The sequence below is a fragment of the Nycticebus coucang genome, chromosome 8, assembly GCF_027406575.1.
Source record: "Nycticebus coucang isolate mNycCou1 chromosome 8, mNycCou1.pri, whole genome shotgun sequence".
Lineage (NCBI taxonomy): Eukaryota > Metazoa > Chordata > Mammalia > Primates > Lorisidae > Nycticebus > Nycticebus coucang.
The window spans coordinates 129,426,602-129,453,470 of record NC_069787.1 but is presented as its reverse complement, the minus strand read 5'-3'; positions in this window follow the sequence as shown (position 1 = coordinate 129,453,470).

Sequence of the window (26,869 nt, the reverse complement as noted above, 5' to 3'; positions counted from 1 at the left end):
ATTGTATTAAAAGCAGCTATATTGTTGTTTTAGAAGTTTATTAAATCTTAGTAGTTTTGCTATATAATTATTTAATCTATCAACTGACTGTTGGATCTGTTAATGCCATACACACAATATCTAAAAATATAACTATGCTTTTGTCTATTAGTCTCTGTATGTTCTTAAAACATTACAGCTTTACATTTTATTGATTCAATGAGTTTCTAGAACTCTTTGATGATAAAAATTGGATAGCCTTCTATCTCGACATGGTAGTCCTCCCCTTATCTGCATTTGATTTTCCAGTTTCAGATACCCACAGTCAGCCGTGGTCCAAACAATTAAATAGAAAATTGAGAAATATTTTGATCATTGTATATGAAATTCAATTTCAAATCAAAACTTTAGTTTATTATATCTCAAACAAGAAGCTGTACAATTAATCCAAATATGTACCTAAGCTACTGACACAGTACCACCATCTTAACGGTATGTACTTTGTTTATGTCAGCTGTGAAGAAGCCTGGAGAATGAGTGGCAGTGAAATTGCAAAAGACATTCTCTATAGCTTGTTGAGAATCGAATACTTTTCCTTGGAAGAAGTTGCCCAAAGCCTAGAAAAGTGGCAAACAGTTGGTGCAAATTCTGGTGAATACTGTGGGCAGCAGAGTTTCTGAGTCTAACTTCAGTTGTTTGAGCAGTGTTGTTTGTGTGACTTGTGACTGTCTTTCAAGAGGATTGGGCTGTCTCCGTTGACCAGTGTCAGCTGCTAAGTTGCAAACATCCTCGTTATGTCCTCCAGTTGGTTGCAGTGAACGTCCTTTGTAGTCAACTGACTTGGTTTCTTGAAACTGTAGACACCACCGGCTTTTTTGATGAATGTCTTTACTCAACCATTGTGCCAAATGCTTGTGACTGTCAAAAAAATTCCATTTTTCATCACATGTAATAATATGGTGTAGAAATTGTTCTCCTTTATGTCATGACAGCAAAGAAAGGCAAACTTTGAGATGACATCTCTTCCGATGCTCGTTTAAGTTTGTTTAATTCATGTGCAACCCACCTATCCAGCCTCTGTACCTTGTCAACTTGCTGCAAATGGTCTGATGTTCTTTGAATAGTAACGTCAAACCTTGTTGCTAATTTGCACATAGAATGAGATGATTTGCTTCTCCTACAGCTTTCAGCTCATCTCTGTCCACCCTGTGGGGTCTCAGATCACCCACGTGGCTCATTTTCAAGATTAAAATAACCAGCAACCATGTACTGCGAATAAATTAGCCACATCTTTTCCAAACATGTCACTGATATATGGAGCTCTCCGTGTTTCTTTGGTTCCATGATAGAATTCATATTGGAAAAGAACGAATATTTGACTTCCACAAAAATTGCTTTAAAAAAAAATTTGAAAGGTAATCAACAGTCAAAACATGTATTTGAAAGAGTCAGAATATACATTCACAACAAAAAATGAAACAAGAAGTGTCAGAGTGAAATGTCAGAGCTGGAAAACTCTTAAGCTTAGTACTTAAGGAAAGCAGACATTTCCTACTTAATAACCTAAAAATAAACAATTTAGTATTAATAAATTAGGAAAAAATTATAAATATTAGATAACTTTTATTACAGGATATAGTTATAGCTGTTCTATTTTATTTTTATTATTAATTTCAAATAATGTGCATTATTTACAAATTAAGCTTTACCATATGTATATAAATATAGGGAAAAAGCATAGTAAAATAAGGTTCAATACTATCCCTCTTTTTCAGGTCTCCCTTAAAATGTATCCCCAGCAGATAAAAGAGGACCATGATATTTCAAACAAATGTAGCCCTGGGCACCTGAAATCTAAAGAAATATACAGTTAGATTATGCTATGTTTTGAGTGAGGGCAAAATGAAGACATTTGGAGCCATCAGCGTTGTCAGAACTTCACCTTAGGTGCCAGTTCATCTGATTGTTTTGAATATTGCAGCTTTAAGGAGGAATTAGTGTGTGTTTTCAAACTAATTAAGGCACAGTTATTAAATGTCACATCTGTTGTTAATAAAGCATATGGTTTTAAGATTTAATCTTGCACAGATCTGGCATTTTTAACCAATATCTGCTTACATTTTGATCTAGGATGATTTTAATCCTCCTGTATTTTGTTGGAATTCAATATTTGGGGTTATAGTCAAAGTGTGAATTTTTAAAATATTTTAGGGAGAAATAACTGCTTAACAGTACTTATATCTTAAGCTAAAAATTATGGTGCTATACAGTATTCTAGGAATTATTAATAGAAAGTATTTCAACCATTAAATTATTATTTAATTTTTTGGAAAAGAATTTGAGATCATTAAAATTAAAGCATTCCTGTGTTGATTCTTGATAAATAGCTTTTATTCTCACTTACCTGCCTAGCATGGATTTAACTTTCTATTGCCTTGCTTCCAAGTGTATGAGAATTGACTATATGAATTGCCATATGAAACACACAACAGTTTATTTGGAATATATGAAAATGTTACAGAAGTTTTCTTGAAATTTTAATTGAAGATACACGTTGTGGTCCAACAAAATTTTGTTTGTAATCAATATTATCTTCAATTTTTCATATACAATTTGTCTCGTGTGCCTGCAATCTAGAAAGATAACACAGAAGGAAATTATGACTTGACCTTCTTTGGCATGTAATTTGAGAGCATTGTTTCTGTGGAGATAACGGTCTCCATGGTTACTGGTTACACTGACTTTTTAAATGTTTTAACAATGTTAGGGGATCATGAAGCTGCAGCTTTGCATTTCAGAAAATAAGGGCATTCCTCCTCTGAGAATGCACCTTTGAAATAATAAATATGGATTAGTTGAAATGTACTATGGTGTCTATAACACCCATCAAAAGCTTATTAATGTGCATACATGGACGATGATCTGATGAGATACTCTGTATCTAAGTTTGTAATTTGTCAAAGTGAATGTTTGTTAATAGGTAGAAGTGAGTACCAGTGTCTGCAGAGATCACTATGATTGTGCTGTTCGGATAACATAGGAAAAAAAAACTCCAGTCGAGGGATCTGTCTTGTTATCTCTGAATATGTCTGAAAATGTAATACTTGTGGGGAAGGCAGAAGCAGCACTACCGGATATAAAAAGTATTTTAAAAAGGATAATCATTTATAAAAATAGGGTAAACCCTGACTAAAATTGCTGCAGCCTTAATATCCCTTTCAGTGATTTTTTGAAATATAATAGCTGGGAGGGATGGGAAAATAAAATAGTTAAAAGTAACATGTTTTACCGTTTTTACCATTTCACCCACCATATTTTTCTCCCTAGAACGATCTATTCCTCCATTTGCTACTCTGTAAGCATGTACTTTTATACTATACAAATGCTTAAAAGGTGACATAACAGGTTTGCTGTTAGTCAAAGATGATGGATTTTTTTTTTCCCTGCCATATCTAAGTTTTGGTTGGTCTGAAGATTTTAATTGTATAAACCATGTAAGCGATTCCCATGTATAAAATATATTTTATTCCCTTTAAGAATATTTGAATTGTGAAATTTGGAGCCTTTGACATTTGTAGGGAGCTAGAAATTATTCAATTTTAATATACATTTTTTCCAATTAGGCATTTTAGCCAATTCGTTTGGGAGTGACTCCTGACTATATCTGTACCACAGTGATAGACGCAGGAAGAAACTAGAAGAAGCAGAGCAGGGAAGTAATCCTCAGGGTGCTGGTGTTGTGTTTGAGATTTATTCTATGCTCGGTTTCACCCATCTTCAGAATCAGTCATTTTAATTCAAGAGCTTTGTGTCACATACTTTAAAAAAAATTTTTTTCCCCTGTTAAAATTTAACTACCATGTTTCCCCGAAAATAAAACATCCTCCGAAAATAAAACCTACTTACCGGTTTCCTTCTGGGTGAAATATAAGGCATCCCCCCGAAAATAAGGCCCTCACCCAGGTTCTGTCTCAGAATGAAAATTAATTTACCCTAAGCTGGTTGCTAGGGCCGCCCAGACTGGCGTCTAGCAACCAGTGACGTTACATGGAGTCCTGACGTCACTGCTGTGTGGAGGCAAAGCGAGGTTGGAGTGAGCAGTGAGTGCCCGGCGGGAGAGAGGAGGAGACTTTCGCAGATGCGTGTAGAAGGACAGGAGGATCAGAGCAGACGGGATGCAGTGAAGGTGGTGAGTGCTGGTCTGTCTCTGGTGACACTACCTGATGCTCACGGCCGCCCTCATGCTGACTGAAGGTAGGATTCACAGTTTGTCTGGTTTGTGTTGACAACTACCGTACTACCGTACCGTATACAGGTAATAAATTTCCTTTATTTTCATTTAACAACAAACGTGTACTGTATTCTTCTTCATGGAAAAATAAGACATCCCCTGAAAATAAGACCTAGCGCATCTTTGGGAGCAAAAATTAATACAAGACATTGTCTTATTTTTGGGGAAACAAGGTACTTTAATCCCCTAGGTTCTTTTTTCTTTTAGAATATAGAGTCATAGTCTGATATAGTATATTTGTCCTACATGGAAATATCAGTGAAGTCTATTTGAAATTATTTTGAATAAATTGTTAATATTTTTAAAACAGTACACAGAAAACTAAAAGAAAGTGATCAAATCACACAATCTCATAACTTAGTGAAAACTACTGATATAATTTGGTGCATGTCCCTTTTTTCATTTCAGTCTAATAATAGGAGAGTCATTAGCTGACTTATGAGACCCTGAGTGATGTCAATAAAAGTACTTACTACTTTAAAATGATCTACAATTAAAATTGTGCAAAAATGAAATGCTATGCAGAATTTTAAGGACGTGTCTTTGCACATTCATGCTTGTACACAGTTTTAAGGAACTTCAACAGATTTTACGTGGCCTTCATCATGTACTGACAATAGGTTGCATTTTTGTTCACACTGAATATCAGTGTAACTAATTTCCTGCTGGAAAACCTTGGAGAAGCTTAAAAAGTTCATGTTAATGTCATATTTACTTTGAAAATGTATCTGATCCAGTAAAAATTGAACATGGATATGGCATTCATCTAAATGTATATACAGACAGGCAATGGTTCAACAATTAAAGGTTATATTCTGTTTTGTTTTAACAGTGATTTCTTATGATTTTTACATATTCTTTAATCGATTCATCTCGAAAGGGTAAATGAGACCAAACAATTCAAAAGACTCCGTATTCATATTTATTATAATTTTATTTCTAAAATATCTATGTTATAGAAATTAAGACATCCATCAGAGACATTTGTGGAGTACTATTCATCTTAAACCTATGGTATTTAAATAATAAAAAATGCATGCAAACCATCTCCAAAATCTACTTTTCTGCCTATACTACATTGGTCAGATCATTTGGCTTTGCTCTAAGGTAATATGAAAACCATGTGTTACGACAGTCTAAGAAATGTTTTTGGCAGTTTGGATGTACTGTATAAACACACATGGTAGCTATTTCTGCAGTTTTTTTTTTTTTTTACTGAACTTGAATAGAAGTGATCTCCTGATCAGAGAAAATGGACCTTCAATGTACCAAGTACAGACAATGATTATATTGTAAGGACTATTTTCCTGTTCGTATATTCTCAGTTCTTCTATATTCCTCACATTTTCTATTGCCCATTGTTTTTTTTCTATTCATTTAGTTATATTAAATTATAGTATAATTGGGTTGGAATAGATACTTTCTAAAATATGTTAGTGTTTACAGAGTTGCTTTCTCTATGGTTTTTGTAGAAGACATCTGTAGAATTGAGTCCATTTTGTAAGGGAGAAATCAGGCATTGGGAGGTAAATTGTCAAACAAAATCTAGGTAAAAATAAAGAACAATCCAAGGTATAGGTACAAGATTATTCTCTCTCTGGTAATGTATATATATTCTATTCAAGTAGGTGAATTTTACATGTTGACAATAATGTTCACTTTTTTCCTCTTTCTAACACTTCACATAGGTGTTTCTTACTTTCGCCTTTTATTACATGTGAGGTAAAATGGTGTCTGCCGGACACATGATGATTAAAAAGCCATGGCATTCTCATCATTGTTCATTCGTTCAGCCAATATTTGAGTGTGTATCATGTGCCAGGCCCTGTGTGAACGCTGCAGAGGACAAACACAGCAGGTCGTTAAGGGAACTCTGCAATGCCAGTAAATAGAAAAATCACAATAAGACTAAAATTCGTCTGAAGGAAATGTTACTATAAATAATAAGTCTTTCTGCAATTTGAGTTTTAAAATTAGCATACTTAAGGAGTTCTGTTTTAAGGAGGGACACAAATCAGCAAAGAGCCAACTCCAAAGTCCTGTGATAACTGCCTGGCGTGGGGAATTCTCACAGGTTTGTGGACACTCACAGGATAAAGGGGACCTGACTCTGGGCAGAACCAGAGCTTGAAGCAAGGAAAGCTTTCCGGAGAAGGTAAGGTGTGAACAATCTGCGTATACATCTGATTACAGGGTGAGGACGGGGGAGAGAAAAGAGAGTAAAGGGCTGCAGAGAGGAGGCAGCGTGCAGCCCAGAGCCAGGAGGAGGGACTGGTCTTACTAGAAATGATCACCCTCGGATTTTGACCACCTTGTTCTGAGTAAACCACACTGATTTACTTCTGTTTTCTAACTTGCGTGATAGTATTGCCTTCACTCTCATGCAGTTATTTCACGCAGGCCTTACTTTAAAACACTCTAAAGAAAGTGGCAGGAATGCATTTTCTTTCTTACTTTATTTGTTAGCAATGTGACATTTGAATTATTCTTGTCTCAAGTTAATGCTGATAATTCTTTTTCTGGGTCAATATTAGTCTGTTTGTATCAGTCAGAAGGAGTCCAACAACTGCCTCTGTATTTTAGCTGCTCTGCCCTCATCTCTCTTAAGCTCCATCATTTGTAATTTGTGACACAGTCTTTTTTTTTTTCTTTGCGCAGTCCCCTGTGACACAGTCTTAGATAACGTCTTCAGAGGCAGCAGCTATAAATTTTTTTTTAACTGTTTCTGTTATCAGTCACAGGACATATTCTTTTTTGGTGTTTATAAACAGTTTAACAGAGAGCTTAATGAGGGTCAATTAGATAGAAAAAAATTCTTAATTTCTTTGAGAAAAAAATCGACTCTATAAACCACTCCTAAAAATAAAATAATTAATAAAAGATAGATGTCACCTTTGTAAGACATTAAATTTTACTTTTATATTAATCACGCAGAGTTCACAGGAGGCTTCTCTGTCCTCTACTAGAGACATCAGTAAATTCATACAGGAAATTCGAAAGGCATACAGAGATAAATAAGAAACATAATGCCAAAATACAACAAAAATGCTAAACTTTGATCTAGCATTCCCAAATTTCATCAAACCATGCCTTTTCTTTTCTTTCTTTCTTTCTTTCCTTTTTTTTTTTTTTTTAGAAACAGTCTTACTCTGTCGCCTTGGTAGAGTGCTATGGCGTCACAGCTTACAGCAACCTCCAGCTGTTGAGCTTAGGCGATTCTCTTGCCTCAGCCTCCTGAGTAGCTGGGACCACAGGCACCAGCCACAACACCCAGCTATTTTTTGTTGCAGTTTGGCCGGGTCTGGGTTTGAACCCGTCACTCTCGGTATATGGGCCAGCACCCTACTAACTGAGTTACAGGCACTGCCCCAAACCACGCTTTTTCATATGCGTATTCCATATGAAAAGGAAAAGTAAGGAAAAGTTCATACAAACATAAATATTTGCAATTTTTCCATTTAATTGCAGATTTTAATTGTATAGTTTGATGTCTTCTGCCAATTTACATATCCATATAACCACCACCACAATCAATGTAAATTTTAATTGTCTGCGGGTAAATACGAAAGTGTTGAGACACACAAAGTAGAGAAATGTACTATTCCATGCAGACAGAATGAATAAGGCCCTCCCAGAAACCGCAGGAAGCCAAGCCAGTCCCAATTTGGACAGAAAAATCAGAAAGGGTTCCGTCAACTGTGTTTCTTGGAAATGAAATGATGGACCATAATAAAGTTTGTCTCAAAACTTCCTAGTGATCTGCACACCCTTTGATGTCTTTTGAACAAAGACCACAATCTCGGCATAGAATGTTTTGATATGATGTAAATAATTCTAACGGTAAAATTTTCATGGATATAATAGTTTAAAATGAAATATATTTAAGGTAAAGAAGTCATAACAGTACTATTTAATGTAATTTATTAACATAATTAATATGCAATAATGAAATTATAGAAGGTCTGTGAAATCAGAGTTTTTTTGTCAGATTTGTTCAATGACATCTGCCATTGACACCCACTAGGTGCTCAATATCTTTATATCTTTACGCTTTCAATAATAATTAAACATGCCCTTACTTCTATTTTCATTTCAGTATGTTACAGAAAATTTTATTTTTAATAAGGAAAAGTAAACACTGTATTAACATTAACAAACTGTTCTGTTAAATTTACTGCTTCACAAACATACATAATTTAACAATTTTCTCTTATCTGAATGTTATTCTTTTAATTTTAGTATCATTTAGGCATTTTAAAAATATGCTTTTTATGTATAATTATTCAAAGCTACTTTATTGACATGCTACCTAAGTCTAACTTAACATATGCTCAGGTTTTTATGGTAATAGATGTACTATCTTATTTGACTGACACAAAGTTGAAACATAGAAAACAATGAGTCGTTAAAAAATAATTACCCAAGTGTAGTTTACTGGCTAGATCAATTTTTTCCATATGGTAACATTTTTTATGTTGCTAAGCAAACTTTGTCATCCACAAATGAGCAATTGTCTTCGGTGATGGCAATGTACTTTAAAGCAACAATTCAACTGTCCTTAAAACTACAAAAAAAGTTTTTTTATTTCTGGACAGTTGCAGCTCTCCATGACAACAATAATTTTCAATACCTGGAAAATCTATTTGACATATTAGGGTCAGGAGTTGTGATTAACAGTGTCGGCAGGTACGTCTAATTTCGTGATAGCAGAAAAGGTCTCACCAATGATGCCTGTTCTAAAATTTTAGACCACAGATATTTTCATTCATTAGCAACATTATTCTCCTCGTAAAACAGCCAACTTTATTCTTTTATAACTATACTTGTTATAAAATTGCATTTTCTGTTTTTCTATAGCACATATTCTGGAGAATCTTTCTCAGTTAACGCTGGCCCTTCTCACTGGGCTTGCTTTTTCTGACATCTCACTGAGCTCCATCTCACTAGATAATGCTTCTCTCCCAGTTCCTTTACCCTTGCGATCTGAGTTTAGATGTTCCCCTGGCAGCCTCCACCTTTTCATGCTACACTGTTCATTTCAGTGGAGCGCATTCCTGGCCAAGTCACTCCGGGTCAGGATGAGAAACTTAACAATTATCACCACCAAAATTAACAAGAAAGCATAATTGTAATTTAAATACGTACTCACTAGCTATACTGAAATAGCAATATTTTTCCTAAAAGAAAAATAAAAGCAAATAGACAAACTGCTTTACTGGAGCAGGTGGCTTCAAAACTCATGGAGGAAAATTATTTCTTTTGGATTGAAATATAATTCTATTTCTTTAGTAACTGTACTAGTGGGGGTTAGAAGTAATTTTACTAGAACTGTTTTAAAGATGATTCTCTAATCCTCCATCATTTACAAGTGAATTTACAGGATGCCAGAAATTGCAGTTAAACTTCACAATATCTTTAAGAAGGAATGCAAGTGCTCCGGGCATTCATTTTTGGAGTGTATTCGGCTAAAGGGGTGAGTCATGTATCTTTCTGAAACTTCTATTTTTAGTCGACAATTAGGAAGGAAAGCATGATCACTCTAATGAATAAAGTGAGCACTGGTGATCACAGCACAGCTGTTTAACAGCAGCAATAACAGTAGTAATAATAATGATAATGAAATGAGTCCAGACCACACATTGTTATAGGCAAATAACTTATCCTAAAATGACTGGCAAGACACGAACACATTATTTTTCTTTTTATTCAGTGCTAAGTGTTACATTTCCAGCACCATAAAAAGGAGAGATCTGATGGTCTGAGAGGAGGGGAAGAGAGATCTGATGGTCTGTTCTCATACCTTTGTATCTATTCGCCATCACTTACCACTACGGTATGTTCCATCATGCAATCTGAAACATAACTAATGGATATTACAATACATATACTTTTTCCTTTAAAGGCTTAAAGAAAAATGTATTTTCTTTCTGTATTATTTGTTAGCAATATGACATTTGTATCATTTATATATGACATAGTACATCTATAAGTAATATAAGCATTATATATTCATGACATATATATATATATGCAATGAAACCTCTATCAAAAAATAAATATTCTACAAAAATACTTAACCAAAAAGGTAAAAGATTTCTCCTACGAGGGAGTAATCTATATATGTATGTCATGGTACATATGTAAGTAAGATTAGTAATATAAACATTATATATTGGTTAATGTATAATGTTTTTTGTGTGCAGTCTTTTTTGTTTGGGGTCTATACTTCTTACCATAAAATAAAATCTTCTATTTTGTATAATTTTCATTATCTGATTCATTTCACATTTCCTCAATCCAAAAAGCAATGGGCTTTTTTCTAAAGTAAAATACATCATAGTACATATATAAGTCATATCAGCATTATGTAACCAATTATTCAGGTTGAGGAAATGTGAAATGAATCAGATAATGAAAATTATATGCAATGAAAGATTTATTTTATAGTAAGAAATATGGACTCAAAACAAAAATGACTGCCAGCAAATATTTGTCCAAATGGTTATCAAGAATCCTTATAAAGTCAATTGAAGATGTGATTATTAAATTCAAACAATTTTTATCTGCACGTTCCCTTAAGACATAAAGTATATGAGCTGACTCCAGTGTTCAGCACCTGTAGTTTCCTTTGAGCACAGAAGTGAAACTGGGCAGCGAAGTGAAACTGCTCTCAAAAAAAAAAAAAAAAGAAAGAAAGAATAAAAGATAAAGTCTGCTCTCAAAAAAAAAAAAAAAGAAAGAAAGAATAAAAGATAAAGTCTATTAGATACATCGTGTGTCCCTACAGCAGAGTGTGACACATAATAGGTAGTATATTCAGGGTGGCGCCTGAGGCTCAGTGGGTAAGTCAGCGGCCCCATATCCTGAGGGTGATGGGTTTGAACCTGGCCCTGGTCAGCTAAAACAGCAGTGGCAACTGCAACAAAAATAGCTAGGTGTTGTGGCTGGTGTCCATAGTCCCAGGTACTCAGGAGGCTGAGGCAAAAGAATAGCCCTAGCCCAAGAGCTGGAGGTTGCTGTGAGCTGTGATGCCACAGCACTCTACTGAGGGTGGTAAACTGAGACTCCGTCTCAAAAAAAAAAAAAGTAGTATATTCATTTTGTTGAGTGCATAAGAAACCAACAGATGTAAAAAGTGTGAACACCTAGAAAAGAAAAATTATAAATAATCCATCATTTGTCCATCAAAGAGCAAGTTATATCATAATAACTTTTATTTCATTTTAGACAGGATTGCTGATTATTAGAGCAGCTTGCACAGAGAAAGGAAACCCCAAGCCAGAAAATTATTCAATCAGCTAGTTTATACAATTATGTAGATTTTAGTCTTTAAACAGATCTGATGAAAACTTTGATGTACAAATGTTGTTTGCTATAATCACTGGTGGCCTTTCTTGGACAGTATCCTATTAAATTGTTATATAATTATTGTAGATAATAACATGAAAGATGGGATTATCAACTCTGTGGAGTTGCTATTGTCTAAACTAGTACCTTCATATTTAAAGTGTTGGATATACTAAAACAGAAGCGAAGTTTACATTAGTAGAGATAAAGTTCATAATTTAAAAATACTTAGTCATACAGATTTAGTATGAGGGAGAATTGACTTAGAAACTCACTGAAAGGCACCAGGAAAAGTTTAGTTAATTTGAAGCCAAATAAGCCGTATTAATGTATAGGCAGCATAAATTTAGTATAAGTCAAGGTTTTATTAATCAATGTATAATGCTTGTATTATTGTATATTATTATTGCATACATAAAACATTTATAATAATGCCAACTAAGTGTGCATATCATCTCAGAGTCTTCCAGGTGGGTTTAAACCTATTTGTCATTTTCTTTAGATTTTAGACTTACTCATTTTAAGAAATATGCAACATGTTTGCCAGATACCTCTAAAACACATTCTTTTTTGCTGAATGTATTTCGATTGCCTCATAGTTTATTCATATATAATGCTTAATTAGAAAACTCTAATCCAGGCCACCTCAAATCATGGTTAAAATGCAGTAAAACTTGCTTTGAGGATTTTTTTTTTTTTTTAAACAGAGCCTCAAGCTGTCACCCTGGGTAGTGTGCTGTAACATCATAGCTCACAGCAACCTCTAACTCCTGGGCTCAAGTGATTCTCTTGTCTCCACCTCCCAACTAGCTGGGACTATAGGCACCCACCACAATGCCTGGCTATTTTTTGGTTGCAGCCATAATTGTTGTTTGGTGGGCCCGGGCTGGATTTGAACCTGCCAGCTCAGGTGTATGTGGCTGGCGCCTTAGCTGCTTGAGCCACAGACTCTGAGCAAACTTTGAGGATGTTTTATTTCATTAACAAACAAGAAAGAAGAGCACCAGTGATTAGAAGAAAATCTTGAGAGTGTACTATTGCCTGAAAGAGGAAAATGGAGTTTCAAGAATGAGAGATGGAGCTACTATTTCAAATCCTGCTAAAACAAGTCAAATATGGGTTGAGAATTGGTCAATGGACACAGCAAAACAGACGTTCGTTTCTGTGGATGGACAGGGACAAGTGCTTGATGTTTCAGAAGGAAATCAGCAAGGAAAGAGAAATCAGCTAGTGTTGGAGGTTGCCTTTTTCAGGGAAAGAAGTAAAAACATGTTGGTGTGCTGATTACACTGATCCAGGATGCAAAGAGAAAATACTTGATGCAGGGTATTGATCTTGTGTGAAAAATGGAGATATTATTTGGCTAAGAACTCAAGGGATTCATCTGTAAGAACAGATGAGGGGTAAGATACGAATGCAGATAGAGGTGAATTGTTAGATATGAGGATGTAATTCTTTACGATCTTTTGTCTCACTCCTATTTCTTTCCTGCTGTGAGGAACAGGATAGAACAAAAAGGTGATTGGAGTTCAAATAAAGGAAAGACAAAGGATAGAAAATTATCTTGGTAATAAAAGATTTAAAAAGTCATGATTATCAGGTAGTATCAACTTGAATCTCAAGTTTGATGGGAAATTTACTGTGATATACATGTGAAATATTAGCATTGTGTTTATAATTTCCATAAACAATTGCATTTGTTCTACTCACCAGCCATCTTTCTTACACTGTTCCCATATATACGTTTTCTCTCAATCACCCACAACTTCATGAGAGAATTGCCTTGATTAACATTTCACCCATGATTTCATGATATATCACTAGCTGCCTCTTGCTCCTTTGACATTTCTAGCTAAATTCATCCTGGGGACACTCAGATGTTTGCCTTTAATAGAGAAATAAAGGTTAGAGGAATTTTCCCTGACGTAGCTATTCTACAATATAAAATGTCACTTAAAAATTAATTTCCTAACACACACATCTAGGTATACCTTTCTGCACATTTAAAAGCACACATATTTATTGCACATATACATTCATTTACCTCACTTAACTTTTTTTTTTACTTTTGCATATTCTATAGGAAATTTACATTCTTGCTGTCAAACATGAAAATTTGGTAAAGTCATTACATCTTTCAAAGTAAATTTTAAAGAAGTTATCATTTGTAGACCACAAATGAGTACATGGACCTTTTCTAAGTAAATAAAGACATGTATGGTAATCTAGCAACTGAGGGTGATATTTTGTTGATCTTGCCAAAGTGGATTTTATTAATTATAATTGAAGTTATTTTTCATATGCAGGGTATTCTGAATGATTTCAATAATATAAAATAACTAATTTAAAATGAATGTCAATTGTGGTTTTTTAGTAACTTATGAGACTAGATAGAATTAATTAATTAATTAATTTATTTTTCTTATTATTATTTTTTTATTTCCAAGAATGTCTAGTTCCAGGACCCGGTGTCCTCTGAAATTCCAAGCAATTCTACTCCTTCAGTTCTGCCCTAATCCAGCATCTCATCTAAGTCCGGTAAAGAGCAACATCTGCTCCCTGCCCCAGTGGACTCTGAGCGGAAGCAGGGTGGCCCGAGGCTCTGGCACGTAAGCTAGGTTTCCACAAATGACATTTTTCAGTACAAGAAAAGAAGGAAAGCCCTGGAGGGTGATATTCAAAGCAGGCAGATGCAGGCAAGGTTTATTCTCAGCAATGAAAGTGAACGTCATGGGTCAGAGAAAGAGACATGAACCTTTCCAACAATTCTCTTGAAAAATCAACATAAATTAAAGCGAGTATACCTACAGGGTCAGGTATGCCCTTATTTATTTTAGGTATTATTTTAGGGAAAATTGGCAAATGTATCTCTGAAGGAAACTTCCCATGGCTGTTCCCAAATGCTTGCAATGATTTTTATTCAGTGAAAAAAAAAGTAAGACATTTTAAAATACTATTTTAGAGATAAAATAACCTTAACATTGAAAACTATTATTTCTAAAATATCCTGTTTTAAGTAGAGAGGGTTGGGAGTGAAAGATGTTCATACAACTGGAACTCAATATTATGTACAACAGGAGAGAGAAACCACCTGGGAAGAGCATTTGTGAACTGCACCATCCTCCATAGATCCTGTTTATTTATTTCATCTGTATGTTGACAAAAAAATAAATACATGAAGGTGAGAAGGATCCTGATACAGGAGTTTCCGGTCCTGCTTAATTGCATTGAGTATCATCTCCATGAGAACTCAGTCTATAAACACCTCCAAAGTAATTAAACTCTAATAAAGTGTCACTCTGTAATGTTTACAAACTCTGTGTCCTGAGGGTACTTAAAATGCTTTATTAATTATACAATTAAGACTGATAAAAGTTCTAAAATTAAGAAACACTTGGTGTGCACTTCAAGACTATTAGGAGACTCATTCACGGCATGTCTTGAGTTCCTTTAAAACTTTCCATCTGAAACTTTTTTCTTTGAATTTGAGAATGGTTGTAATCTGTAATCTTTCACTGTGATAACTTTTAATGACTTAATTGTTGACAGTTTCTTTAGTATAATGTACTCATGCATAACTATAAGTGGGCCAAAGATAGTTTTGCTTCTATGCTTCAAATTAGTTTTTCTAAAACTCTCTGCCTTGAATAGCCTTGTATTTACGAATTTTTTAATGCTTATTTTTTAATATTCACCTAAATCTACCTATCCATTAGTTTAGTACCAGTATACGCAACACCCCAAGCCCCCCAAATATAACAGTTCTTGGTTTTATATGACAGGATTTTGTTTCTATCCGGAAATACGATTATCTCTTTCTAAAGAAATTTTATTTTATTTTTTTCTTTTTATTGTTGGGGATTCGTTGAGGGTACAATAAGCCAGTTACACTGATTGCAATTGTTAGGTAAAGTCCCTCTTGCAATCATGTCTTGCCCCCATAAAGTGTGAATGATTCTTTTGTTTTCAATTTCATTGATCACTGATTTGATTTTGGATATTTCTTTTCTTCTACTGAGTTTAGGCTTAGATTGTTCTTCTTTTTCCAATTCCATAAGATCTCTTGTGAGATTGTTGATGTGCTCTCTTTCTGTTTTTCGAATGTAGGCATCTAAAGCGATGAATTTTCCTCTCAAAACTGCTTTTGCAGTATCCCACAGGTTTTGGTAGCTTGTGTCTTCATTGTTGTTATGCTCAAGGAAGTTAATGATTTCCTGTTTTATTTCTTCCTGCACCCATCTGTTATTCAACAGAAGATTGTTTAATTTCCATGCCTTTGGGTGGGGTCAAGCATTTTTGTTAGAGTTGAGTTCCACCTTTAGTGCCTTATGGTCTGAGAAGATACAAGGTAAAATTTCAATTCTTTTGATTCTGTTGATATTTGTTTTGTGTCCCAGGATATGATCAGTTTTGGAGAATGTTCCATGGGGTGATGAGAAGAATGTATATTCTTTATCTTTGGGGTGGAGTGTACTATATGCATCTATCAAGCACAGTCATTCTAGGGTCTCATTGAAATCTCTTATATCTTTGTTTAATTTCTGTTTAGAGGATCTGTCCAGCTCTATAAGAGGACTGTTAAAGTCCCTTGTTATGATGGTATTATGAGATATCATATTGCTCAGACTGAGTAAGGTCTGCTTCAAGAAAATGGGAGCATTTAAATTGGGTGAATAAATATTTAGAATTGAAATGTCTTCTTGTTGTAGTTTTCCCTTGACCAATATAAAGTGACCATCTTTGTCTTTTTTGACTTTAGTTGCTTTAAATCAACGTGTATCTGAAAATAAGATTGCAACTCCTCTTTTCTTCTGAATTCCATTTTCTTGAAAAATTGTCTTCCAACCCTTTACTCGGAGCTTTAATTTGTCTTTTGAAGCCAGGTGTGTTTCTTGCAGACGGCAAATGGATGGCTTGTGTTTTTTAATCCAGTCAACCAATCTATGTCTCTTCAGTGGGGAATTCAAGCCATTAACATTTATTGAGATAATTGATAAGTGTGGTAGTATTCTATTCATCTTATTTTGTGACAGTCCATTGCTTAGTTTTGTCTTTTGCATCAGTGTGGAGGTTAGGTTCTGTCCTTTAATTTGTGAGTTCTTACTTTGCTGCTGATCCATTGTGGTGGTCAGTGTGCAGAACAGGTTGAAGTATTTCTTGTAGAGCTCGTCTTGTTTTGGCGAATTTCCTCAATGTTTGTATATCCGTAAATGATTTGATTTCTCCATCAATTTTGAAGCTTAGCTTAGCAGGGTACAGAATTCTGGGCTGAAAATTGTTCTGTTTAAGTAGATTAAAGGTAGATGACCATTGTCTTCTTGCTTGGAAAGTTTCATTAAAGAAGTCTGCGGTCAATCTGATGGATTTGCCCCTGTAGGTCAACTGGCGCTTAGTCCTGGCAGCTTGTAGAATCTTTTCTTTTGTCTAGACTTTGGATAGGTTCATCACAATGTGTCTTGGAGAAGCTCGGTTAGAGTTGAGGCGACCTGGGGTCTGATATCCCTCTGAAAGCAGTGTGTCAGAATCTTTGGTGATGTTTGGGAAATTTTCTTTTATAATATTCTCTAGTATGGCTTCCATTCCTCTGGGGCATTCTTCTTCCCCTTCTGGAATTCTTATAACTCGTATGTTGGAACGCTTCATAAAGTCCCATAATTCTGACAGTGAACGTTCTGCTTTCTCTCTCTTCTTTTCTGCCTCTTTTACTGTCTGAGTTATCTCAAGAACTTTGTCTTCTACCTCTGAAATTCTTTCTTCTGCATGGTCTAACCTGTTGCTGATACTTTCCATTGTATCTTTAAGTTCCCTAATTGACTGTTTCAGTTCCTTCAGGTCTGCTATATCCTTTTTATATTCTTCATATCGTTCATCTCTTATTTGATTCTGTTTTTGGATTTCCTTTTGGTTATTTTCCACTTTATTAGCAATTTCCTTCATTGTTTCCATCATTTCTTTCATTGTTTTCAACATGTGTATTCTAAATTCCATTTCTGTCATTCCTAACATTTCTTTACAGGTGGAATCATCTGCAGTAGCTACCTCATGGTCCCTTGGTGGGGTTGTTCTAGACTGGTTCTTCATGTTGCCTGTTGTTTTCTGCTGAAAGGGATGAAAGAAAGGAGGACCGAGTGATAAGAAAAACAAAGAAATATAGAGAAAGGAGAGGGGATGGGTAAAAGGAATACTGACAAAAAGAAGAGAGGCACAGAAAGAGGGAGACCGAGCAATATAGGTGTACAGTAGTGTACTTTGACACAACCTTAAAAAAACCCCACCTTCTGGGGGTGCCCAGTTGGGTGATTCCCTTGAGGTCAGCGGCTCTTTGCTAACCTGATCAGACACAGTACCCCACCTCCACCAAGTAGAGAGGAAAGACAAAAATGCTATAAATCAAACCAAAACAAGCAAACAGAAAACTTTACGGGGATAAAATTGGGCGAACAACCAAATGATAGCAGTAGAAACACTAGCAAAAATGAAGTTCTAGTTATTAAAAAAGGCAGCAATGGGAAATTATAATTAAACTAGAAAAATTGAGAAAGAAAAAGGGATCTGTATGGAAAAGATTGAAATTAAAAAGAAAAGAACATCAACAATGTCAAAATAAACAAAAAAAACAACCAGACAAAAAAAGAAAAAAATACACAACCAAAAACAAAGCAGTTTGTATATGTTATTGAATATTGTCTGGGCAACACGTGGTCTTCTGGGGTATGAGATGTTAATCACAGTTCTGATACAACTGGAGGCTGCTGATTTCTCAAACCCCAGCAGGTAGACACCCTAAATCTCTCTTCAGCCCACTTAAAAGGCTTTGAACTTGTAAACTTGCTGAGCAGAAGCTTTCCCAGCTTTCTCGCTGGAATCACTGCTGAAGTGGCTATCCACTTACCCAGTGTGCCAAAACCGGTCTCACTCTGCCCCTGAGGGTTAGGGCTGCAAGGCAGCTCAGACCCCACCCTTAGGCTACTTGGTTGCTGGGTTAACAGCTCCCACCCGTTTCTAGCTCTGTGACCCTGAGGGCAGAGCTTGCCGGGGCAGATCACTGACAATGGTTCCGTGTGACCCACCTCCAAAGACAATTAGCTCCGTCTGGCTCAGTGACTCAGACAGGGGCCCTAGACAATGGCCAAAGTTCTCTGCACTCCCGCTCAGGCCCTCCCCAAGGCAGTTCAACTCAGTGCCAAGTCCAAGGACACCAAAACAGTTCACAGGTAAGGCCTTTCTGGTTTGCAGTCTCGCTGCTACTGAACTTACAGTTGTGGGCGGGTTTAGACGGATTGAACACACGTGACCACTTGCCAGTTTTCCACTGTTTTAGTCCTCCTCTTGGGGTCCAGAAGTCTCTCGCTGACTCCCTGTATCCTCATAGGAGTGATGATAGGCAGATCCCACCAGCCAGAGATGCCTGGAGTCCTATCTCCCCAGACTCCCCGTACCCAGATGCAAGGAAGCTGTTACTCGGCAGCCATCTTGTTCCGCCTCCCAAGAAATTTTATTTTTAATATCTGTGTAAAGCAAATAATTATTTTATGGACTTTTGTGATATTGTAAGGTTCCCCAACTTCTCAGGGTCTTATTTTTCTGTGTTTGTTCTACAAAGTAGAAGATTACTTTCATCTGTGCATTCGTATTTACATTATTGCCCATTGAAGAAAGAAACAAAAAATATTTCATAAATTTGAGTTCAGAGTATCAATACAAGACTTAATTGATTCGATTTACTTGGGAAAAGATAGATTATGGCTCAGTGATACAGCCTTGCAAGTTTAAGACACATGCTTCTCTATGGTAGATTTCTCATGAAACCTTAAAGGCTTTTTCATGTGAACCCAGCACGTATTATGTTGCCTTGTATGGGCCTGATACAGAGTGAGTGCTCAGGAAATATGTGCAATGAAGTATCGCATCGATAGGATAGATGCATTTCAAATTGGCTATACTACTCTACATACACAAAGTTGATTATTTCCTTTGCTGTACAAAAGCCTTTTAATTGAAGTCCCATTTATTTTGTTGTTACTGTGTGGGTCTTTGCCATCTTTGTCATAAATTTGTTGCCTAGGATGATGTGTAGAAGAATTTGTTTGTATGTTTTCCCTAGCATTTTCATGGTTTCATGCCTTAAATATTGAAGTTTTTAATTCACCTTGAATTAGTTTTTGTGTATGGTGGGAGAGAGGTGTCCTGTTTCATTCTTCTGCATGTGGCTATCCAGTTTTCCCAATACCATCTATGAAATACAGTTTTCTTTACACAATGCATGGTATTGTTTGCTCTGTTGAACATCAAGTGGTTATAGTTGTGGTTTTATTTCTGGGTTCTTTATTTTGTTCCATTCTGTATCTCTACTATTACATCACTACGATGTGGTTTGGGTTACCCTTCCCTTATAATATAATTTTTTTTTTTTTTTTTTTTTTTTTTTTTTTTTTTTTTTGTAGAGACAGAGTCTCACTGTACCGCCCTTGGTAGAGTGCCGTGGCGTCACCCGGCTCACAGCAACCTCTAACTCCTGGGCTTCCGCGATTCTCTTGCCTCAGCCTCCCGAGTAGCTGGGACTACAGGCGCCTGCCACAACGCCCGGCTACCTTATAATATAATTTTAAGTCAGGTAACGTGATGCCTCCAGATTTGTTCCTTTTGCTGAAGATTGCTTTGTCTGTTTGGGCTTGTTTTGTTCCAAATGAAGTTCAGGATTATATTATTTTCTAGATCTATGAAATATGATGTTGGTATTTTGATGGGGATTACACTGAATCTGTAAATCTCTTTGGGTAGAATGGACATCCTAACATTGCTGATTCCATCCATTTATGAAAATGGGATGCTTTCCATTTGTTTATTTCATCCATGATTTCCTTCATCAGTGTCAGGAGCCCTCATAGGAGAGATTTTTACCTCCTTGGTTATGTCTATTCCTACATACATTTTTTGTACCTATTTTGAATGGTATTGAATCCTTGATTTGACTCCCAGCTTGATTATTAGTAGTAGGTAGAAGTGCTATTGATTTTGTAGCCTGAGACTTTGCTTAACTTTTCTTTTGGTAAAGTCTTTAGAGTTTTCATGTAGAAGATAATGTCATCATCAACTATCCATATTTCCTTATTTCTTTCCCAGTCTTTCCTTATATGGATACTTATTGCTCTGGCTTCTGCCTTCTGTACTACGTTGAATAGAAGCTGTGACAGTGGGTGCCTTTATCTCGTTCTAGTTCTTAGAGGGGAAAGCTTTCTACTTTTTTCCCATGGAGTATGATGTTGATGGTGGGTTTGTGATACATAGCTTTACAATTTTCTGGATGTACGTTCCTTATATGTCTAATTTTTTAAAAATCATGAAATGGTGCTGCATTTTATCAAATGCTTTTTCTGCATCTATTGCGATGAAAATACGGTCTTTGTTTTTGCTTCTGTGGGGAATCTCCTTTATTAGTTTGCACATTTTGAACCACACAGGCATCTGCTATGGAATTTAGTTTGCTAGAATGTTGCTGAGGATTTTTGCACTGGTACTGATAAGGGATATTGGCCTGCAGTTTTTATCATTGTTGTGTCCTGTCCAGATGTCAGTATCAATTTTATACCATTTCATAAAGTTAAGCAGAGAGGATTCTCTCCTTCTTGATATGGAAAATTTTCTAGATGGATACCAGTATTGCTTTCTAAGTCTATGCTAGAATTCAGCCATGAGTTCTTCTAGTCTGTGACATTTTTTGTTGAAATATATTTTATTGCAGCTTGTTATTGGTCTGTTCAGTCCTTATAACTCAATCTCCCTGAATGCTATTGGTTTGTTCAGTAGTTATGTTTCAATCTCACTGCATGTTGTTGGTCTGTTCAGTACTATGACTCAATCTTACTGCATGTTATTGGTCTGTTCAGTATTATGACTCAATCTCCCTGCTTGTTATTGGTCTAATGAATCATTATGATTCAATCTTCCTGCATGTTATTGGTCTGTTCAGTACTATGACTCACTCTCACTGCATGTTATTGGTTTAATGAATCATTATAATTCAGTCTCCCTGCATGTGATTGGTCTGTTCAGTACTATGATTCAATCTCCCTGCATGTTATTGGTCTAGTGAGTCATTATGATCCCATCTCCCTGCATGTTATTGGTCTGTTCAGTACTTATGATTCAATATCCCTGCATGTTATTGGTCTATTCATTATTTATATTTCCTTCTGACTCAGGCTTTGGAGCTTATGAGTTTCCAGAAATTTATCCATTTCTTCTATGTTTTCTACTTCATGTGCATAGAAGTTTTCACATCTTTTTCACCCCTCTCCACATTTTTTTCTGAATATTTTTACAACAGGTTGTTTGTGCTTAGAAATTTACACAGAAAAAATTCTATAATCTTTTGAATATTTTTATTTAAGGTAATGTCTATGAAATTCATCTGAGTTTGTCTGTATATTCAACATTGGTCCCCTCTCATCTTTATTTCACTGAATTGTGGGGAAATAATACATTGTGGTAGTCCATTCTCCTATAAATGAAAATTTAGATTATTTCTGTGAGTACGGCTGTAATAGACATTCATGTGTGAGTGTCCTGTTACACATATTGTTTCATTTCTTTTCAAGTAAAACTTATAATTTTAAAAATTTGGTTTCTTGATATTGCCATCTCATCTCAATAATTCTTTCTTTTCTGCTTTTCCTTCAAACATTTTGGTATATATAATTCAGAAAAATGACAATGATAAACAATCAAACACATATTAATATATTAAAGATTGTTCTGCATAGAAAAACAGGCAAATAACTATGAAAATTAAATAAAAAGTCTTACCTAAGTTCACATAAAAATCACAAAGAGTATTGTAGATATCATAGTGTGAGATGCATCGTGACAGGCAGACAAGATGTTTCCACATGTGAGGAAAAGTATCTGAGGAGCTGTACCTGCTGCAGGAACAGAATAAACAGAAGCATGAGGACATGCAGTATCACATATGTTTAAAAACAATGAGTGAGTTAGGGCAAGAATGCCACTGTAGAATAATGAAGTTATAGATCATAGTGAATATGGTGTCTGACAATTAAGTTCATGAACTTGCCACCATGCACTTAGTTGGCAGCACTGTACAAACAACTTGGTAAGATTTTATAACCTTGGTACATCAGCATCTCACAGCTGTGCTCGCGTCGATGTGTGGTGGTGTCTTGCTGAGTGGCACTCATTATTGGTATGTGTTTTTGTGTGCCATCATGAGAATGTCAGAGCTTGAATTAGAGCAAGAAACAAACATTCATAAATTTCTCGTTAAACGTGGCAAAAGTGGAAGTGAAATCAGAGACATGTTAGTCCAAGCTTATCAGGATAATGCCATGAAGAAAATGACATTGTACAAATGGATTCCATGTTTTTCTGAGAGGAAAGAAAATGTCACTAATGAAGAGGTCAGGGGGGCCAGTAATGAACAGAATTGATGAAAACATCACTAAACTTCATTGAATTGTGCGTCAAAATTGTCAGTTGGCTATGAGAAGCATAATAGAACAAGTAAACACCAATGGAGAAATAGGAAGGTCTTAACTGAAAATTTTGGCCAAGAACTCATGACTTGTACAACACACCAGCTTATATGGCACTGTCTGTGAGAGTTTTTAGCCATAAACAAATAACTGTATTGGAGCACTTTCCTTACTCACCTGATCTGGCCCCCAATGCAATTTTTGCTTTATTTGAAGGTAAAGGAAATATTAAAAGGAAGTCATTTGGATGACATTCAGGACATCAAGGGTGATACAATGACAGCGTGAATGGCCATTCTAGATAAAGAGTTCTAAAACTGCTTTGAAGGAGGGAGAGGTTTGATAGAGGGAGGATAAATGGTGGGAGCACACCTACAAAGCATATTGCAAGGGTACAAATCAAATCTATTAATAGAATATAAATGTTTTAAAACAATAAGTAAATGAGATGAAAGCTATGTTGATTAGTATGATGTGAGCACTCCATATTGTATAAACAATTAACACATTATACCCCACAAATACATAGACATATTTGTGATCTATGTGTATATGACTTTAAAAAAGGGAAAAAAAAACAAAGTAATTTCTATAAAGAATATTTCTTGATAGAGGTTTCATGGAATATTTACATTGCTTTGGATAATATGACCATTTTAATAATTTAATTCTTCCAATCCATGAACATAGGTTATCAACTACAGTTTTCTTTTGGTATGTCCTTTTCATTTTCTTTCATTGGTGTTTTGTAATTTTTATTGTACAAATTTTCTATTTCCCTGATTATGTTTATGCCTAGAATTTTTTTTTTGTAGATATTGTAAATGAGATTGATTCTTTATTTCTTTTTCAGATTATTTGCTATTGGCATACAAAAATGGTTTTTTGTTTGTTGATTTTGTATTCTGCAGTTTTACTAAATTTATTTATTAATTCTACCAGATTTTGGTGGAGTTTTCAAGAAATTCCAAATAAAACATTATTTTGGAATTTTATCTTTAAAAAAATAAAAAATAAATAAATTTTATCTTAAAAAATAAATGTAATGTTAGAATTTTATGGTTTTGTAGTCAGTGTTGCTTAGGAAACACCTTCTTCACATCAAATTTATAAAAAAAACATATTTCTCTAATACTTATAATATTATGTAAGTAAAATGTTTAGTCTCAGTTTACCTTTACTCTTAAATCATCTCAATATTAATTATTTCCTTATGTTCAATCTCCTATTTGTTTTAACTGATTATTTTTATAAGCTCCCCTGATATTGTTATACAGATTAATTTTATCATTACCTTTTTATATTTCACCTCAATAGACACATTAGTTCAAGTCTTTCATGCTAAATAATAAGGGGAAAACAGCAGTTAAAAAAACAAAACAACAGAATATGGTCTAATGAATATTTTTCATTTGGTATTGTTGAAATTCATAAATCTTCTCATTTAAAACTTTTAAGACACTGTAATATCAGACATTTATGTAGAACTATTTAAATAGCCATTATTTCCTGTACTGAACAATATTACTAGAAGGTTTGTCACACCTATAATTAATTTCACCTATCAGCTAATTATATTCCAGAGAGGGAAGAAACTATTAGTTAAATTGTTTTACCTAGCTTAACATGAATCATCTGTCAGGGAATTAAAAACTGTATTTGTTAGCAATAAATTACTATTGGCTAACCATTACTTCATATTACAAATTTTTTGAGTGTTTTCTTAATAAAGTCTTTTCACAATTATCCTACTGATCTTAAATCATCACTTGTTTTTTCATTATGAAGAGTGAGACATCAGAAAAAAAAACATGCAATGCTAAATGAGAGAAGAAAGGAAACTTTTCTAAAGTCATGAAGCGATCTGTCCACAATGAATTACTAAACTTTAATTTCAAACACTAGTGAACCTGAAATTGCTATTTTATGACAGGCTCCTTGCAGGTTTCTATTTCCAGTGATGGCTATCCCTCAGTAATCATGCAACTATTTGCTACTGCCATAAAGCTCTTGCCTAGCCATGACCACATGCTGTTTCTTTCTTTTTTTTTTTTTATTGAATCATAACTGTATACGTTGATATGATCATGGAGCATCATACACTCGCTTCATAGACCATTTGATACATTTTTATCACAATGGTTAACATAGCCTTTCCGGCGTTATCTCAGTTACTGTGCCAAAACATTTACATTCTACATTTACCAAGTTTCGCAAACATGCTGTTTCAATTCTCTAGCACAAAATCATATGTAAGAATTCTTTTCAGTCATGATAATACTATTTTGAAGTACCACAAGAATCAGGAAGTCAACAGGCTTAAAAAGGGTGAACCCACGTTCGCCCTTAAGTGAACTTATTTTTTTAAGTAAGTTCTTAAGTAAAAATAATACAAAGCATCTTTAAATGCAATACTTTCAATATTCTCTATTTTAAAGTTAAGTAACCACATTTCTGAACTTTATAGTGTAAAATATATTTTTCTTTCTTTTTTTTTTATTGTTGGGGATTCATTGAGGGTACAATAAGCCAGGTTACACTGATTGCAATTGTTAGGTAAAGTCCCTCTTGCAATCATGTCTTGCCCCCATAAAGTGTGACACACACCAATATATTTTTCTTAAGTAAAAATAATACAAAGCATCTTTAAATGCAATACTTTCAATATTCTCTATTTTAAAGTTAAGTAACCACATTTCTGAACTTTATAGTATAATTGAAGCAAATACTGAATTATTAAACATGATGATATCTATATATCATTTCATGTTTTTCTGTCATATTTTAATGAACTTCTAAATAGCACCATGGAACACTATCTGCTTTTATTTATGGAGACATTAAATATTCTTGCAAAACTTAATGCTATATATTTTAGGTAGAAAGTTAAAATGCATGATTATGTTTCATTTAGTAAAACTGACTCAAATAAGTAAGTGAAATGAAATAATCTTTACAAAAAACCGTACATGAAATTGCATAATTTGAGAAACTGATAGGTCATTAGACATGGGAATGTCTGCAAATAAAATGGTTTATCCCATGCACCTGTGACAATTCAGTAACTAACATAGAACATGTCCTACAGTACCTAGAAGGTAATTAAGGAAAACACTAGGAAGTTTATACAAATGTTCAGCTGTTCAGATGGCTGAACAGCTCCTGGAGCCTCCTGGAGGGTCTTAGGGTCCAGACCCTAGAAAGATACGTTTGGTATGATTCCACTGATCTTCCTTTGTGTACACATCTTTGGCAATCTCTCGATCTGCACATCGAGGTTTATTTATTTATTTATTTATTTATTTGCAGTTTTTGTCTGGGGCTGGGTTTGAATCGGCCACCTCCCGCATATGGGGCCGGAGCCCTACTCCTTTGAGCCACAGGCGCCGCCTGGTTCATTTATTTTCTTTGCTTGTCTGCTTTCCTCTACTTTCCCCACTCTCCTTTCTTTCCTCATTGTTAATCCATCTCTTTAATTTTTCCTGCTCCCCCGATCTCTCTCCCCATCGCCTTTCCCTGCTTCCCTCCTCCCATCTTCACTCCGTTCCTTCCTTTTTTTTCATTTTCACTATCCTTTTTTTTTTAGTCTATTAGGAATTTATTCTTTCAGACTTTATGACTTTCATGGCTTTTCCCTACTTTATTTTACTTTCAGATCAATATAACGGTACATACAATTAGGCTACCTTATGTGCATTTGTAAGGTACAGTCCAAGTTACAGTTGAATACTTCACCGAAGAGGTGAACAGAACCTTATCC